Source organism: Alligator mississippiensis, chromosome 3 (genome assembly GCF_030867095.1).
Source record: "Alligator mississippiensis isolate rAllMis1 chromosome 3, rAllMis1, whole genome shotgun sequence".
Taxonomy (NCBI): Eukaryota; Metazoa; Chordata; order Crocodylia; family Alligatoridae; genus Alligator; species Alligator mississippiensis.
Window position 1 is genome coordinate 280,211,257 of NC_081826.1, and position 19,064 is coordinate 280,230,320.

Consider the following 19,064-nt stretch of genomic DNA (forward strand, 5'->3'; position numbering starts at 1 on the left):
GCCAGCCCTGTTGTCTAGAGCAGACAGCATAGCCCAGCCCAGTGCTGAAAAGCATGCTGGGATGCTGGGGGACTCTGGTTTAACTTGAACCAGGAAGGGGTCTGGGACAGAAGTTCCATAAACTGCTTTGACCCACATCAGTTAAGTCTGATACTACATTCAACCAGGTTTATCTTAAACCAGATTTGGCCATTTTGAAATGGGTTTATGTCAGGGGTGGGAAAAATATGGCCCATGGGCCAAATCTGGGCCGCAAGCCCATTCTATCCAGCCCGTGGGGTCCCTAAAAAATGCAGAAAATTAATATTTCTCTGCCCTTGGTTCCTTGGTCAAAAATGACAGAAACCAAGGCCAGTAGGACCCAGGGGAAGCCCAGCTGGCTCCAACAACAGTGGGGCCTGCATGGCCCCACCCCCCCAGCCGGAAACCCCTGCTGGGGCTTCTGGCCTGGGAGAAGGTGGCTGCCCTTGCTGGAACTGCAGGTAAGTGGGGGGGAGAAGGGTGGGGGGGCCCCCAGGCAGGGAAGGAGTGCGGGTGGAGGGAAGTGGCCCCTTCCCTGCCCCGTGGCTGGCGCCCCATGCTGCAGCTGCTTGCAGCCCACATGGGGCTGCCTATGCTTGCTCTGGACAGCCCCATGGGCTGCAAGCGGCTGCAGCAGGGCCATGGGTTAGGGGAGGGGCCGCTTTTCCTCCCATGCTCAGCTTTTTCCTGGGATCCTTCCCTGCGTGGAGAAAAGCGGCCCCTCACCCGCCCCATGGCCGGCACTCCCTGTTGCAGGCACTCACAGCCCACACGGGGCTGTCCGGAACAGGCACAGGCAGCCCCAGGCCGGCTGCGAGCAGCTGCAGCATGGGGCACTGGGCATGGGGCAGGCAAGGGGCTGCTTCCCCCCTCCCACGCTCAGCACCACCTTGTAACCCGGCTCCACTGCCAGGCTGGCAGCAGGGGTGGGTTACAAGCTGGTACTGAGTGCAGGGAAGAGAGGCCCCTTGCTCGCTATGTGGCAGGTGCCCCGTGCTGCAGCCACTTGCAGCCCACATGGGGCTGCCTGTGCCTGCTCCAGACAGCCCTGCAGCAGGGAGTGCCAGCCATGGGGTGGGTGAGGGGCCGCTTTTCCCTGTGCTCAGCATCAGCTTCTTCCTTGCTGGCAAGCAGGGGGTTGGGGCTGTGCAGTGCTCCCGCCTGTACTGCGGGGCTGGAGGGCACTGTGTGTGAGTGGGCGGGGAGCCAATGGGAGCACAGGGCCTGCACCGGTGCCCCGGGGCCAGCGCCGGTGGGGCCCAGAGCAGGGCAGCAGGGGTGGAGGGTCTCAGCTGGCAGGGGCCCTATGGAGCCAGACCAGTTTCCCTCTCTCCCTGCTGGTGCAGCCCAGTCCAGCTCCACAGGCCCCTGCCAGCCTGCGCCCCACTTTAGGCCTCACCAGTGGCCCTGGGACATTGGTCCCAAGACATTGGGACATTGATCTCAAGATGGTGACCAGGGAGCGGGGCATCTGTCAAGGGATGGGGCACCTGTCAAGGTGCAGGGCTACCCATGCGGCCCTCCACAGCCTGCCAAAACTAGGTAAGTGGCCCTCCGCCCTAAATAATTGCCCGCCCCTGGTTTATGTGCACTGAACTAATGTTCTGTGACAGGTTTAAACCAGTTTCTGATCACTTCGACCAGTTTGTGTAATGTCTGTCCCTAGCCCAATTTGAGCTCATGATTAAAGTTAAGCACATAAATGATTTGTTGAATCAAGGGCTAGGGACAGACATTACACATAAACCGGTTGAAGTGACCAGAAACTAGTTTAAACCTGCAACAGAACAGATATTCAGTGCACATAAACCAGTTTGAAAATGGCGCAAACCAGTTTGAGATAAACCTCGTTGAATGTAGTATCAGACTTAAGTGATTTGGGTCAAACCGGTTTATGCAATGTCTGTCCCAGACCCCTTCCTGGTTTAAGTTAAATCAGAGTCCCCCAGCATCCTGGCATGCTCTCTGGGCTGGGTGGGCCTCTCTGCTCCAGTGAGCTGGGCTGGCTCGTCCCCTCTGTTTCCTGGCTGCAGCTCCAGCAGAGACTACACATACAGCAGTGTCTGCCTGGCTTCCTCCTGTTCCCTCCCTCTCTACCACTCCCTGCTGAAGCAGGGATTCACCCCTCCCCTCTGCCTTACACAGATACCTCTCAGCATTAGCAAGGATACCACATGCTAGCTATGTCCGTGCTGTGGCAGACAGGACAGTGTCAACTTAGGGCTTCTTAGATCTAATCAACAGGTAGCTGGTAATGTCTCTCTGTTCCTTCCTTGGAAAAATGTTGTTTAAGAAGAGCTTGATCTAATGGAGAGAAGCTTTTGTTTTCTTTGTTTTCTTAATGGGCTGATAAACATTGAGTTAGGGGTGATAAACACCGTGTTATCAACTCTGTGCTGGGCTGCTGTGGGGTGGGGGCGACTCCTCCCTAATCGGAGTGTCCTGCCTGGGTCTGTCCATCCCTCCCTCCCAGCACTGTTGAAGGGAAGGGAGGTCTGCTCTAGTTCCCCCTGGCTTCTAGCCTGAGCCACTGCAGGCATGTACCTGCATTTCTGGAATGAAAAGGGAATATCTATCTACCTCCAAATCCGTTCAAGCTTTGCAGGTTAGACTAACTTTCAAAGATTGAATGAATTCAGGCTCAGGCTTTTTGAATGTCTGTCCCTAGCCAAGATGGACAGAAGTACAAGCTTAAGTGCTTTGCTGAGTTAGAGCCAGTGGCCTCAAATTTTGACGCTAATGATGGAAAGAGGAGATTTATTTATGCACTTTTGATCACAAATCAAAATTTTAGGCAGGTCTTGTGTGGAATTGCAATTATACCTAGCATGCATGCTTATAAAGATTCTGGGCAAATTGACTTCACGACAGGTGTCATGAATTAATGACTTGATACTGATTTTATGTATTGATAAGTAAAAGAGAAGCTCTGCTCCCCCCACAAAAAATGAAGAAGTGTTGGAACTATCCCCCTGTCAGACAGTCTTACGTAGTCTTATTTCCTAAGAGTTTTCAGATGACCCATCTTCTCACACACATTCTTGATAATTTTTTCCAGCCTGGATCAAATTTAGAAAAGAAGTTTCTCTATCTACAAGTCTGGGGAACAGATCATTGCCTGAGATTAAGTCTTTATATGCTCCTAAATTTGCTTCAGTATTTCCTGGGGCATACTGAGCAAGTGGGCAATCACACATATTTGCTTAAAATTTAACCAGTACAAGATGGTGAGGAATTTTGGCCATGTAATTGTAGAAGCAGCTCAGAGTATTGGAAATTTGGCCCAATGAATCTTTTCCATCTCTAAGTCTGATTCTGTGACCATTACTACTTAGTTGGCAGGCATCTTACAACTTATCCTGCTGGTTTAACCGTTCATCAGTTTTTTGGGTTTTTTTATATATAGAGCTCTTTAAGACTGGGATTATGATTTCTAGTGCCAAGAGGAAAGAAGGATAAAAAACAAAACCTCAGGAAGAATTAAGAATATATTATTTATCCTTTTCCATTACTATTCGGAGGCATTATGACCTAGATTTTTCCTGACCCTGTTTGGATGCCCAAGAGGATAGCAGGCACAAAATTTCTGTGCTAGGCCAACACCTTTTGAGCTATGCATAGGGTGGCTGTCATAAAGGACATTCCAGATTTCTGCTACTCTGTTCTCTATATGAAACCCAATGCCTTTATGTCTCTTCAAGAAAAAAATAGAGGACATAAAGGCGTCGGGTTTCATATCAATAGAGGACAGAGGACAACCGGACTGTCCTCTATGATGGCCACCCTAGTATGCATCAAGGATTTTAACTTAGAGAAAGTCAGCAACATATGCTGTGGCCACACTAGGTTGTTGTCATTGTAAATATTTGGGACTGTGGTCCTTCTCCATCTTCCCCCCTTTTTTTTCTGTGCCACAGATTAGCTAGCCCTCTCTTTTCAGAGAATTTGTGTATGTAGAGAGAAGCAAAAACAGCAATGGAAGTGTACCTGCCTTCCAGGAGATGCATGTGAGATGTCAGCCACGTAGCACACTCCAGCAGAAGGAGTAGCTGATAATGTTGATCCTGTTCTGTTCCTCATGGCCTGTCTCTATCACCCGTGTCAGGTTTGGGTTGCCATCAGAAATCCCCCCCCCGTCCCACTTGCTCCAGCTCCATAGACACCCCCCCCCCCCCCCCCCAGAAATGGGGCCTGGTTACCACCCCAGGGCAGTGCTGAGCATGTACCCATAAGCAACCCCAGGATAAGCAGGCTGAGAGGGGTGCAATGTGTGTATTCAGTGTTTTTCTGAGCTGCTATATTGCTTCACTTTCAGAAACTGGTGTGAATGAGCAGGGGGACTTCATAGGTGAGGCATGCCCCTTCTGCATGGCTTGGGGGCAGTGCCGACATCCCCCGAGCAGTATTGAGCTTATTGCCCTGTTACAAATCCAGCTGTTGGGGGGGGGACATATTTCTCTAAGTGAGAACTATATGTACTGTATGAGCCTCCTGGAGCAGAATTTAGCCTGAATTTGAATAGCCTCTCCCCCTTTTTCCTGTGCCTTGCCAACTGTAAGTGAACTTAGGTACAGCAGTATTTGTAAGGGATGGTCGTTTGCAGGACCAGTGTCAAGTGCACGTGGCAGCTATTATACTCTCAGTAATAGTGCCCAGAAAGCCTAATGCATTAGAACCTGAATTACTGAGGTCGTAAAACAAGACCAAACCTCAGAGCTTTTCTTCAGAAATTAAAACTTCTCTATGCTCAGTACATCTGTGGGGCTCCTCCTCCCGCTCTGTGGGGCTCCTTCTCCCGCTGTTGTACTACAGTAGCCTAACAGAGCACAAGCCTAAATACTGGGGGGAAATTTCAATCTACAAGGTACCAGCCACAGCACTACTGCCTTTTCCCTTGAACCCAGGACTGATCCCATAATAGTGTACTGTTTCCTAGGGAACCCCTTGCCAGTGGGTGGGTGGCTGTTTACAAGGAGATGGGCCTCTACCTAATAAGCTGCTTCCTAGCTAATGAGGTCCTGATGCCAGGGGTCAGCTGCTAGGTTAAAGATCACCTGGTTTTCACAGAAGCGAGCCAGAGCTCAGCTGTAAGGAAACAGTCAGGGAATAGGAAGATTGGTGCAGGTGTTCAGAAGTAGGGAACGCTCTAATTTATATGCAACTCCAGCTGTATAGCTGCACAGCTCTGCTCCTGAAGTAGCTGCATGGCTCTAGGGGCTATGCCAGCTCCTGCTGTGCTGATTACAGTGATACCATCAGCTGCTGTGGCAACAGCTGATTTTGTGTCCCCAGCGAAGGGTATGCCTGGTGCTACTGCTGTGGTTGCCTGCCCCCCAAGTTACACTACTGTGTGACTCCCAGGCAGATGCTCTGTGAAGTACTGCAGGGACAGGGAGTCTGGATCAGCTGGGAGAATGCAGTTAATATGTTGAATTTATGCTTAAACATGTAGGGTGTTTTGTTTTTAGAAATTCAAGAGAAAAAAGACTGACATCCTGGAGTGTTGTTTGGTGTGTAGGTCAGTAGGTTTGGTGAGCTGAGGTCAATAGGACCCCTGTCTCCGGCCACCTGGGTTGGGGAAAGAGGAGTGCCCCTAGCATACAGAGCCAGGCCTAGACATCAGGGACTATACCTTTTCAGCACCAGTAGTCAGGTTTGTGGTCTGGCCTTGAGCCTTCATCAGGGCCTTCATCATTTCAACTAGAAAATAGGTGGGTGGCCACTGTCCACTTTCTGTGAAACATGGCTAAGAAATCAAAGCTTGAATGCTGTCCTTGGTCTGTGAGCTATCATCTTTTAATAGTGAATTTAGTCTAATATTTCTGTTGAAGCCAAGGTTTTGGCTTTTGTTTTATGGCCCAGAATGATTTTAAAAGAGGGGTCCAAGCTGAGGTGTTCAAACTAATCCTCTTCAGAGCCCATGGTACACTCTACAACTTTGTTTCTGTAATCCTGGGAGCCAGTAATGTTTGTGGGTTGGAACTGAGAGTTCCCGCTCAACATACAGTGTAAAATACTTTTCGTACCCGGACAGCAAGCAATCATGATGGTATCTAGTGCTAATTCCACATACAATCCTTTGCTAGAAATCCTAACAAGTCATCACTGAAGTCTAGTGTCTGTTAAGGCTTTCCCATTTCAACACCTGTTGAGGCCTGGTGTTCAAGCTTGACCCTGAGCTACAACCATGTAAGGCCTGATTCTAATTTTAAATGTAACTTAAGCATATTTACTCTACCAAAGCTGTGTACAGGGACTCTTTCTAAATGACAATTGGTGCCCTATTGTTCATATTAAGGGCTTTTGTTTTCTCCCATGTATAAGCAAGGATATTTGCTGCTACCTTTTGTCATATGTTCAGTATTGCAAGGGCGCATGAGTCATTTTCTGGCAAGAGCTAACAGTTCATCAAGGCCTAGGTAATGAATAGTTAATACAGGTCTGGCTGGGTTTCACATCTTCCCCAATTCCATTTTGAAGTAGCTGCCATATGCCAGTTAGTTTGCATGTCTAAAAATATAACTGGTTCTTTCCCAGTCCAGCCTTCTTTAATTTTCCCCTTTCAGTTATTTGGCTTTGTCTTGTTTGATTGCTTTTTTGGCACTCTTCTGCTTATGGTGATTGAGTTTTTCTGGACATGAGAAAATGTGTGATTGACTGTTGCAAGTGATAAAAGTAAATGGCTTAAAGTGGCCTGCTTACATAAGGGGGTGGGAAATAAGGATAAGGATTCAACTGTGAAAATCCACTGCTCATGGTAATGGTGTTAGGTCAGTGGTTCTCCACCTTGTTAGACTCAAGGCACTCCTTGGAAAGTGTCAGGTCTCAGTTTTCCCTTGATTTTTGACTACAGAAAAATAGTAGAGCCTTTCCCACGTTGCAAAGAACTCAGAAACACCTGTTTGGACACTATGGCTTCCTATGCAAAATCTCTGGATTTATTTAGTGAATCATGTTCTTTGCACACCTAGCATTGCTAATTTTGCGTGGCACCCTTAAAAGGGTGGTGCAACACCCTGGTTGAGAATCATTGGGTTAGTGATTCAAAAACGTCACAGTCTCTTGGAGCATTCCCATTCACTGTTTGGAGAATGCACTACAAGTGCAGTTCTCGGAGAAGAGACTACATAAAAATGACATTGGGATTCCTGGTGGTTGGTGCCTAATGATTTTCAGAATGGGTTTACTCAGTTTACAGGGGGAAAAAAACACATTGCTATGAACAACTGAGTGCAAGGACTGCTGCATTATGGAGAAGGGCAATGTGGTCATCTGTTAGGGCCATCCCCAACTTCCCTCACAGCCAGAACTACAAAGCAGAGATGGTCTCTGACTGTGGGGACAGACCCATAAGTTATCCCCCTTCCCCATAGCCATGAGGACTCCTAGAAAAGAAATTAGTGGGAACAGACAACTAGTAAGTCCATCTGGGAGATGCAGTTCCAGAGGAAGCTTAAGCAAGACCCACTGACACTCGTCAGAAATTTTCATCTATTTTAACTGGAGGTTGACCGATTGCTCCAGCTTCCCGTCTCCATTGAAACTTCCATACCTGTCCTTCTTATTGTCCTTCTTTCCTTGCCTGCCGTGTTTCCTTCACTACCTTATCTCCAATAACCTCATTCCATATTGCTTGCTCTCCAGTTTATATAGCTGTCATGACACCTGTTGCTCCTGGGATTTTTACTCTCATGTGCTATGCTCCTCCCTGCACCCGATGTCTGCCTTATCTAGTTAAACTGTAAACCCCTCAAGGTGGGGGAAGTTCACAACTCTGTACAGTCCCTACTGCAGTGGAGGCCCATCCTGGTTGGTCCTGAAGCACCCTGTAATAAATGTAAACATTTAACAATAAAGTTGGTTTTATTGTGCATCAGGCCTGCAAGACAAACCTGGCTAGGAGACACTTGTCTCTTTCCAGCTCATACATCATCTGCAATGACAAAGTTACATCAGTTAGAACTTAGTGAATCAGAGTAAACTGTAGCCTCCTCTTCCAGAGCTGGGCAGTTTCAGTCGTGCTGATAAAAGTAAAACAACTGATCGTGTAATTTAGGCAGATATGGAGAGGTCTGTTGAACAAAATGATGCCATTTTACAAGCTCATTTAGCATTAAGTCTCCTCTTTTAATGGGCAGATAGATAGATAGATAGCTAGATAGATAGATAGAATGTTAGGGTCGGAAGGGTCCTCAATAGATCATCGAGTCCGACCCCCTGCATAGGCAGGAAAGAGTGCTGGGTCTAGATGACCCCAGCTAGATGCTCATCTAACCTCCTCTTGAAGACCCCCAGGGTAGGGGAGAGCACCACCTCCCTTGGGAGCCCATTCCAGACCTTGGCCACTTGAACTGTGAAGAAGTTCTTCCTAATGTCCAATCTAAATCTGCTCTCTGCTAGCTTCTGGCCATTATTTCTTGTAACCCCCGGGGGCGCCTTGGTGAATAAATACTCACCAATTCCCTTCTGTGCCCCCGTGATGAACTTATAGGCAGCCACAAGGTCGCCTCTCAACCTTCTCTTGCGGAGGCTGAAAGGTCCAGTTTCTCTAGTCTCTCCTCGTAGGGCTTGGTCTGCAGGCCCTTAACCATACGAGTGGCCCTTCTCTGGATCCTCTCCAGGTTATCCGTATCCCTTTTGAATTGTGGCGCCCAAAATTGCATGCAGTACTCCAACTGCGGTCTGACCAGTGCCTGATAGAGGGGAAGTATCACCTCCTTGGACCTATTCGTCATGCATCTGCTGATGCACGATAAAGTGCCATTGGCTTTTTTGATGGCTTCGTCACACTGCCGACTCATGTTCATCTTGGAGTCCACTAGGACTCCAAGATCCCTTTCCACTTCTGTGCCACCAAGCAGGTCATTTCCTAGGCAGTAGGTGTGCTGGACATTTTTTCCTCCCTAGGTGCAGCACTTTACATTTCTCCTTGTTGAACTGCATTCTGTTGTTTTCTGCCCACTTGTCTAACCTGTCCAGTTCTGCCTGCAGCTGTTCCCTGCCCTCCGGCGTGTCCACTTCTCCCCATAGCTTTGTGTCATCTGCAAACTTGGACAGAGTACACTTCACTCCCTCGTCCAAGTTGCTGATGAAGACATTAAAGAGTATTGGTCCAAGGACCGAGCCCTGCGGGATCCCACTGCCCACCCCCTTCCAGGTCGAAGCCGACCCATCCACCACGACTCTCTGGGTGCGACCCTCCAGCCAATTCGCCACCCACCGGACTGTGTAGTCATCCAAGTCACAGCCTCTTAACTTGTTCACTAGTATGGGGTGGGATACCGTATCAAAGGCCTTCCTGAAGTCTAAGTATACAACATCCACCCCTCCTCCTGTGTCCAGGTGTTTCGTAACCTGGTCATAAAAAGAGACTAGATTAGTCAGGCACGATCTGCCTGCCACGAACCCATGCTGGTTTCCCCTCAGCATAATTTGTCCTGCCGGGCTCTCACAAATGTGAGCCTTGATAATTTTTTCAAAGACTTTGCAAAGGATGGAGGTGTGACTGACTGGCCTATAGTTGCCTGGGTCCTCCTTCCTCCCCTTCTTGAAAATGGGGACCAAGTTGGCCCTTTTCCAGTCCTCCGGGACTTGGCCCGTGCGCCACGAGCATTCAAATATTCCCGCCAGTGGCTCTGCAATGATGTCGGCCAGTGCCTTCAGCACCCTCGGATGGAGCTTATCCGGGCTTGCCGACTTAAAGGCATCCAGTTCTTCCCTTCCCTTCTACTTGGGATGCCATCCTCAGCTCCATGGTAGCTTTGGCCCGTCTAACTGCCTCCCTACAAGCGTGAGCAGAGGAGGTATATTCGTCTTCGGTGATCTCTCCCTGTTTCCACTTTTTATGTGCTCCCCTTTTGGCCCTTACGCTGCCCTGGATTTCTGCGGTCAGTCAGGGAAGCCTCCTGGCCCCTTTCCCTCTTACGGGATCGTCTCGCTTTGTGCCTGAAGGATCGTTTCCTTAAGGCACAGCCACCCTTCTTGGGCTCCCATCACTTCAAAACTCCTACTCCGCAGTGCGTCCTTGACTAATCGCCTGAGTTCATTTAAATCAGCTTTCCTAAAGTCTAGCACTTTCACCCTACTAGTTACCTTACCCACTCGACGTCTTATGTTGAATTCTATTATTAGGTGATCACTGTCCCCCAGATGGCTACCGATCTGTAGGTCCCCTACCATGTCATCCCCCGTTGCCAATACCAGATCCACTATGGCATTCCCCCTAGTGGGACCGTGTACCTCCTGTGTCAGGTGGAGGTCCTGTACACAGGTTAGAAACCTGCGTGAGCGGTGGGACTTTGCCGTCTGTGTCTCCCAGCAGATGTCTGGGTAGTTTAGGTCCCCCATGACTACCGCCTCTTTAGCTTTTATGGTCTCCGAGAGTTGCCTCAGGAGCCCCGCATCTATTTCTTCCCCTTGGTGTGGGGGTCTGTAGCAGACCCCTACCACCAAATCCCTTTCTCCTTGCCCCCCATGTAGCCTAACCCACAATCCTTCTACTTCCTCATCCTTGGATTCCGTCTTGATGAGGGTTGACGTGAACAGTGAACAACATTAAAACCATCTTATTAAATGCATGCCTGCTTTAGCAGCTTCTGTGTTCTAAAGCTTATGGGTCATTTTTAGGTGTGTTGCAGTATCAGTGTAAGTTTATATATATTTGCTAGTAAGCTTGTAACCAGAAAATTCTTGCTCTTAGGAAGCATATTAAAAATAAAAAACGGTATCTTGCAGTAACAGGTTTTCAAAGAGAAAAAACAGACAGGGAAGTATTGTTAGTGGGAGTGACAAATTAATCTTATATTGACAGGAAAAATATTTTTGAAATGGAACATTTTGGCGAAAGCTAATTGCTGGAACTGTAAGTTGGCCACTTTACATTGTTGTTAGTTTTCTGATATTTTATTCAGTAGTTTAGAGTGTTCTCCCCAGAACAGTTCAGTGTGTATATTTGCTTATTATTACACATTAAAATGATTACCAATAGAAAGTGCTCTGTGGTGTTGGTTCCAGTTCTTTTGTTTAGCCCTGGGTATGCTCCTTAGGCCATCTTACTTAGAACTTAGATCCATCTCTTCTTTTGAGTTCCAAACATTTAACCCCGTCTGAGTCTTGAGTGCTTGAAAAGATATATCTAAGAGGTGGGCTCCCTGATACTTTTTAACTGATATTTTTTTTGGATAAGATATATACTCTGAGAAGAATGGATCCATGATGGTTCATATAAAGCTGTGTTTGGGTAGAATAGATAGGTGAATAATAGGAGTTACATTTAATGGCATCATTCCAATGATCTGTGTTTTTAGCAAAAAGGTAGAGTTTCTACACACCTCACCTGCTATTCATAGAAGCCCATGATTTTATTAGTTATTACTAAATTACTGCAATGGCTGTTGGCACCAGGCTTGGCCTTGCTAATATAAGATTCATTTTGAAGGCACATTTTCTGAATGTGAGCTGTTCAAAACTCACTTCCAACTCAACTGCCATTCTGACCCACTTGTTTATCTTGTTCAGCCATGCGCATTGTCTTAGGTCATGTACAGACATTCAGTTTCTCCTGGGAGAGACGCTGCTGTCCCAGGAAAAACCACGAGTATGCACATGTTTAAGATTTCTCTCTCAGAGCAAAAATGTCCACTCGAGGAGAAGAAAACAACCCGGAAACAACCAGGGTTAAATCACTTCTGGAGAGGTCCTCCTGGGAGACCGAATGTCTCTGTTCAACTTACCCTTCTGAGAGAAGCCACACTATAGTCCTCCAACATCCCAGGGTGCTTTACTTCCTCCCTCTCCCAGAGACAATGTAGCACTCAGGCAGGACTCTACTATTTCAGCTGAGCTTGGAGCAGAGCACGCCCCACCTCCCCCCCAATCCCCACGCAGGCTGAGTTTGAGCAGTCTGGGCCAGCCAGTGTGTTGCCAGGCAGACTGAAGGAGCCTGCAGAGCATGCTGAGAGGTGTACACAATGATAGTGGCATAACTGGGGTGGGAGGGTGGTGGTGGTAATAGGGCAACCACCCCAGGCACTGACTTGGAAGGTGGAGAGGCAAATAAAATTCATGAACTTGAAATCTCTGCTTCTGCTTTGTCCCAGTGCCTGGCCCCATCCCTACACTGCTGCACAGGGGCCCTCTGGCTATGCAGCATCAGCACTGCAACCTCTCTGCTTGCCAGAGGCGCAGTGTTCAAATATCTGTTCATGTGTTTCCAGGTAACTTGTTTCTACCAGGAGAACAAACCCTGGAGAACTCTACCAGAACATTTGATTATGTGTATGAAGCATTAGTTTAGGCAAGGAGTGTCATTCCATAGGGGTATAGGGGCTTCCACTTTATTGGCCTTTAGGCAATTAACAAGAACAATTCAAATGTCAAATACCATTGATAATCTAGGCCCCCTCTAAAAGGCACCTGGGGCAGGTTCCCTGCTCACCCTCCTTTTCTCCCCACCAGTTATGCTACTGTGGATAGTTGCTGGTAATTTTTGGCTCTGCATAACCTTCTCTGTCCTTTCCATTTCAGTTATTTTACAGTCTCATTCTCCATGTTCTAAACTGAAGCAACGTTTTCACAAAGAGACTTTTTTTTAAATATCAAAGAGGTTGTGATTGAAGAGATTGGTAATGCAACATATGTAGATCTGCAAGGAGCTGGCATTTTGGCAGTCACAGAATTAATCTCAGACTTCATTTCTGGCCAATGAATTGAGCTTTGGATTCTCATAGAGTTTTTACTCTTTGTGGTAGTGGTAATGAAGTCAGAAGAGTAACAGTATGTAAACCAATCTGTCTGTGACTGCAGGGAGCTTGAAACAATCTGAGAAGTGAAGTCTCTTCAAGGGGCCTTTAATGCTGAGATGGATGGCTGAGACTGTCTCCACATCTGAGTTTTCAAAATAGAAAGCAATGTGAAATTGACCATTTTAATATAGTATAAAAATAAATGGCACAGGGATCACTTTATTTATATTATTTCATCCTCAATTCAATGGAAACTTCCAAATGAATTAATAACCTGAACTGGGAATAGAACTAATAGCATACCTATCACACTTACAGAATTGACAAAGGATCTAGGTCTAGCATGCCACAGGATACAGAACATGTTGCATATTGAGTTGCCTACATTAGTTTAGCAGGTTCAAAAGAAGCCCAGATCAGTAGTGACCAAGAGCTGTTATCAGGTGATAGCCGTCTGATACCTAAGTTCTCACTCCAGTTCCCAGTTGATCCCTGACAGGTTCATAAAATTCACTGCAGTTGAAGCCTGTATTAGAAGTCTGAATAGACAGGACAAAGTCTGACACTGGCTTTGGAGACAGTATTAATCTTACAGATGATCTCTAAGTGAAATAGGAAATGCAATGGTAGACAATTGTAGAAGCTTTGTCTGCCACGGTCTGCTGTCTGTGGTGTTCTGACATAATTCCCCAGGACTGTTGGTTCAAAAATCTATTAAAGTACAACGAAAAAAAACCTGGTGCAATAATGTTGTTTCTCTGTTTTCTTCCCCCCCCCCCCCCCCCCGATAAATTTAATATTTGGGGGCCAAACTAGAAAGAAAAAGGAAGCTCATTTTTTCCTTTCTAGGGAGTTAATTTTTATTTTTTATAAAAGTTGTTCAAGCTGGCTAGGCTTTTACCCAGTAAAGCCTGCCAGAAATGTAGCACTCTTCTTTCCAGGCAGGCATCTTGCTACCATTTATTATTATAGTATGTACTTTGAATATTATTTTTAGCTCAGATAGGAAAGCAGTGAATGAGAGAGAACAAATGTCTCATGCAGCACCAGATGTCACTCTTAATTCTACCCAGTGCTGTTAAACTGGCATTAAATAGATGTGTATAGATTGAGAAATAGCAGGGAATCCTCTGCTGGGAGCAAGGGAGCAAAATCCATCTTAATGTTCTGCTGAGTTCATGCTCTGTGCTGGCACCTGCATAGTTCTTGTTACTCTGCATTGTTCCATCTTGCCTCTTTCTAGAACCAGGTTCTTGGCTTCTGGGGGACATGCCGCTCAGTGTAATGGTGTTGCTAGTAGAGTCAGGCAGTTTATGGAGTATGCATGTGGAAACCACAGTCAAGAGAGCCTGGCATCTTGTTCCACTGGTTTTGAATATGTTAGTTGTTAAAGGAACTAATACTTAGACTAAAGGAGCAGGCATTCAAAAGATGTTTAGTGTGTTTTGTCAACATGCAGTCTGTGAATACATCATCTCTACCTAGGAAACAAGGTGGATATGGCACATATTGAGGTCACACTGGAGGATAATTCATGTCAGAAGGTGAAAGACTCAATCTCTTTGAGCTTTTCAGTGTATCAAAATAGAGAACTACCATCTTTGAATTCAGCCATGAACGTGCAGTCTAATTTGGCCATAATGGAAGGGCTCTGGGCTTTTTGGCCTTATTCAAGATGGGACTGAGTTCTAAGGTCTCTGGATATTCAATATCATTGTTACAAAGCCAGCTGCACTTCTTTGAGCTCCTTCCTCCCTCCTTTCCAGTCTCAATGCACCCATCACATGTCAGGCCTAATTTATGGCCTCCTGTTAGATAGGAGATCAAACTAAATCATCACTGCAGTCACTTCTGGTTTTTCATCTGTGAATCTGTATTACTACTCCTGGATTGGACCATGGCATGCAGCCCTTTGTGTATCAACCTGCTGTATTTGGCACTTTGGGACCTGTGATCAGTGGCTAATGTGTGTGAACAGACAGCTTCTCACAATGAAATGCTGTTTAATGTTAATAGGAGTAAAGTGAATTCATAAAACAGTAAAAGATCTATATACATGTATATCTTTAACAGGTTGCCCTCCCCAGCAGCATTTTTTTTTGTTTTTGTTTTGCTACCTGCGGCCTGAGGGGCGCCCTTGAAGTCCTTTAATGCTTCTTGTATCCCACTTTTACTTGTCTGCCACGACTTGATGGAAATATTATACAGATGTTCTTACAAGCAGGAGGCTGCCTATTGTATTTCTATGTTGAGGTTCTCAGCCACCACAGGCCTTGCCCCCTGTCTTTCCTCTAGCTAGGCCTACGAGCCTGAACCCACCAGATAGGGTTTGACTCAGAGGCTCTAGCTCCTTAATCTTGGGGCTCGTGGCCCTCCTTTTGCCTCCAATATAGAGCCCAGGCTTTCTGGCCTAGTGGTGTGCCCACTGGTCCTACAGCCAAAGGGCTGTAAGTTCAAGGCTAGGCAGTGGCACTGACCCCTCCAACCCAAAAATATGAAACTGCATAGCCTGGTGTACCAGGCCCCCTTGGCCTTTTATGACTGCACCCAAGGCACTAATGAGGTCTCCTCCTCCTCTACAGCTTCAGCCACAAACCAACAGTGCATCAATCAACAAAAATACATATATACAGTCAGTCAGTGGGTTCTAACAACCAAAAAAAAAAAAAAAAGAAATTAAAAAAGGCAGCATGCCAGTTTACATTTTCTTCATGGCTTGGTGCTTCTGCTTCCCTGCTTCCTGTGACACTTCTCCCTGTGGCACTGCTGCCACTTCTCTGAAGATCAGCAGCAGTTCCCTTCTCACAGCAGTCAGACCAGCAGCCAAGCCTCTCTGTGGAGCTCTCACATGCAACCTCTGAACCCTTTGGCCACTGCCACCAAGCCCAGGGCTTTTATAGTTCTGGCCTGCCCCCTTCTGGTCACCTGACTAGCTGGCCTGGCTCAGCTTTTAACCCCAACCCTGCCAGCAATCTGTGCCCAGAAAGTTCTGGTCTTAAAGGGACCAACCTGCTTTCTGGTAACAGGGCTAAGGTTCCCTGTTGCAATATCTTACCATACTACTCTGCCTAATACTGAGCTAGACAGATCTTGTTTCTTCAGACTCTCCAGTGGAGTAAGTCTCTGTGTCTCTTTGCAAGCAGCTCCCTGATAAATGCCTCCCTCCTCTTTTCTGAAAATATGTTTTTAACCTTTTTGTCTCCTGGTCATCTTCTGGCTCCCAGCCTGGCAAAACAAGTCCCTGAACTTTGAATGGAGCCTGGAAACAGAATCTTCCTATTTATTTGGGCATTTTCTAATGACCTCTGCCATCTCAGTCTTCACATGAAATTTGTATATGCAAAGCTAATGTGTTGTCTACTTGCTTGCTTCCTAATAGTCCTGCTAGAGAACTGTTCCAACATAAGCATACAGTAAATATTCTAGGCATACAGTAACCACCCCCAAAACTGGGTCAGCTACTGCATTCATAAATTACTTATTTTTCAGCCCCACATCTCTTATTTACAATACCTAATTTTGTTCTGTCACTTCCCTTTAGACAACCTACCTTTGTAATTTCTGTAGTTGATGGACCAAGTTGGAATAACAAAAAGTATGAATGGACATAAACCCATTCATATTCTTTCTTCACAGGGAGATCAGATTACCATATTCTCTATTTCAACTCTCTTCCCAGGGCCAGATCTTATTCCAGCTGTTGGGTGCCTAATTGGGAGCCTATTCCACCCTGCCTGAGTCCCTGAAAAACCATTAATGCAAAAAGTGGGTGAGGCATCTTTCTCCTTGCTGTGATTTGTAATTTAGTTCTAAGGCTAAAATGACTGCGTATCACAAAAATAGATATAATAATGGATTTTCAGGGACTCAAACTCAATAGGATCACACTTAGGTGACTGTAGTGATAAAAGTTATAATTTAAGTAACTCCCTAATTTAGAGGAAGTTGGCAACTGGGAGATAGATAGTTGTTAGTCAGTTAGAATCAGAATGGAGTCACATGACTTTCCCAGCCATTGTTATGAGTTGCAGGGGACCAGCTAAAAAAAAAAAAATAATAATACTTTGCTGCTTACTCGTCTGCCACACTTTTGATGGGAGAAATGAATTAATAAGCAGACAAAGAATGATCTTCAAAAATTAAACTCAGTCTATATTAGCTGGATGATTGTTTTCCGCCTGTAACCGGGGGCCTTCTCAGAGCCTGTCTACCAATGGCCCTGCCCATCTGTTTCTGGGCCAACCACCTGCCTTCTCTCCCACCATCCCTTGATGTTAATTGAATAATTGTTGTTAATTAAGCAGGAGGCTGCCCATTTCCTTGCCTTTATGCCAGGGGGCACTATCTGTGGCTCTGTACCTCCCCTACACCACAGCCCATGCCTTGCAGATGGCACCGGCCCCACACTGGGACCCAGACTTCTCTAATTAGGACCCCTCCAAGATCCCTCCATTCAGGCAGCCTACCCCACCTTCATTCAAGCTAATTAGCTCCCTGAAACTATTTTCCCCTCTTGGGTGTGGTCCCCCTAGGACCTTTGGCCACACAGGCCCTGGCCTCACCTCCAAGGCCAATCAGAAACCCCAGGCCCTCCTAGCTCTCGGTGTCCCTTGCAGTGGGCCCCTCGCCCTTTTGACTGTCCTGGTCCTGGCCCCAGCATTGACCTGTTGAGAGTACTCTCTCAATCAGTCTGAGTCTCTACCCCACTCTATCTCTGGGGTCTGCCTTCTGGTCCTTTTAGCAGGTGACCCACCCGGTTGTGGGGGCTAGGGATTAAGGCGTCCTGACCCACCTTACACTGGGTTCTAATTGGCCTGGCACTTCCTGGGGGCTCCCATGACACAGAGCCCCACCAGGCCACCCACTCCCAGCAGGGTGAAGTTTTAGGTCATGCCCAGGATCAGGAGCCTCCTGACCATCCCCTACAGCTCCTGCTCTTACCTCCAAAGTGTTCCATGAAGCCTCGCAGCCAGGTGACGTTGCTGCACCCCCAGCCAGCAGCAAAATGCCCTATTTGTATGGGCGGCCAGAGCTCTAAAATGTCTGCTGCAATTAAGCACCTGCTGGCTGCTTGGCTCCAGGTCTTAAAGTGGCAGGCACAAACAGTGCCCTGCCACCCCCTCCCCCCCTTATTTTGCAACCAAAAACCAAACATAAACAGCATGTGCAAACGGCCTTAAACCATGAGTCAGTCAAGTCCATTAACAGTCTCTATGTCTGTTAAGTGGCATCCCAGTATTTTCACAGCTGATACATCATCTCTCTCTTCATGATTAATAAAGAAAATGATACAACAAAAATCAAGAGAATTCTCAGTCCTCAAATGCTCCACTGGCAAATGAACAAGGGTTTTACTCCCTTAAAGTCTGACTATGGTGTGTACCTGAGGGTAGTGTGAATCTGCTCCACTCTTGGGCACCGCTCTGAAAATCCCCGTGCCTCTGCACAAGCTACTTCAATCAACTTTCTCGGTTGCTGCTCTGCAATCCCCTTCCAGGGGTTGTTTACTGAGAATGTTTCCCTTTATGATGCCCTCTTCATTTCTGGTAAGTGAATTCTAATTCAGTCCTTGCAGGTGGAGTTCTCCCAACACCGGGCGACGCCAGGTGATGTCATCTTCTGTGGACAGCATCCCATCTCCTCTATGAGATTTGTTTCTGGAAGTAACAGGGCATTCATTAATCCTCCTGTTACATTATATAACTTCACAAATGGTATTTTCTACAACATTGTCAAGATCCACAAAAGTACATGTTTATGGATTACAGGATAGGAAAATGTTTAACTCAAGATTGCTACATAGCTTTCAAATTAAATGGCTTCTTTCTCTGGACTACATGGGTGAATGCAAAAAGTCAGCAAAAGTCCGGTCTTCTTGATAGTCCCTTTCTGTAGAAGCTGCCCTGAGGAGGGCAAGGAGTGAAAGAGCTAAGGTGGTTTTATTTTGACTGCTCACAGTTCTTGCAGAGAGGTCGCCTGCAATGACAAGGTCCGAACAATTGTTTTTGCCTTATGGCTGAGCAGCCATGGTGAGGATGGGGGTGAGAGAGCCAGTTCTCAGGCACCATTCAGATGGTAACCATTTAAGCAGCTCTTCTGTGATCTTCCCCCACTCGAGGGAGGTGATGCTTGTTCTTCCTGCACCTGGAGTTCCATTGAGTAGTTTCGACTGGTTGATAGGGCAAGTCTTGCTCAACCACCTCACAGTTACTGGTCAGTCTTCTCTGTTCATGCAGTTATGCTGTGTAGTCAGCCAGCTTCTGCAAAGCTATTGTGCCTTCTTGGGTGACCATCCACACC

At 46.8% G+C, this 19,064-nt stretch overlaps 1 long non-coding RNA gene across 1 annotated transcript; it reads right to left on the minus strand.

Moving 5' to 3' along the window:
- Positions 1–13,537: 13,537 nt before the first annotated feature.
- Positions 13,538–18,523, minus strand: LOC109285288 (uncharacterized). Its single transcript, XR_002092995.2, has 2 exons — positions 17,706–18,523; positions 13,538–14,245 (listed from the first exon to the last, which is right to left on the minus strand). It is a non-coding gene; the product is annotated as an uncharacterized LOC109285288 (long non-coding RNA).
- Between the last annotated feature and the right edge of the window lie 541 nt (positions 18,524–19,064).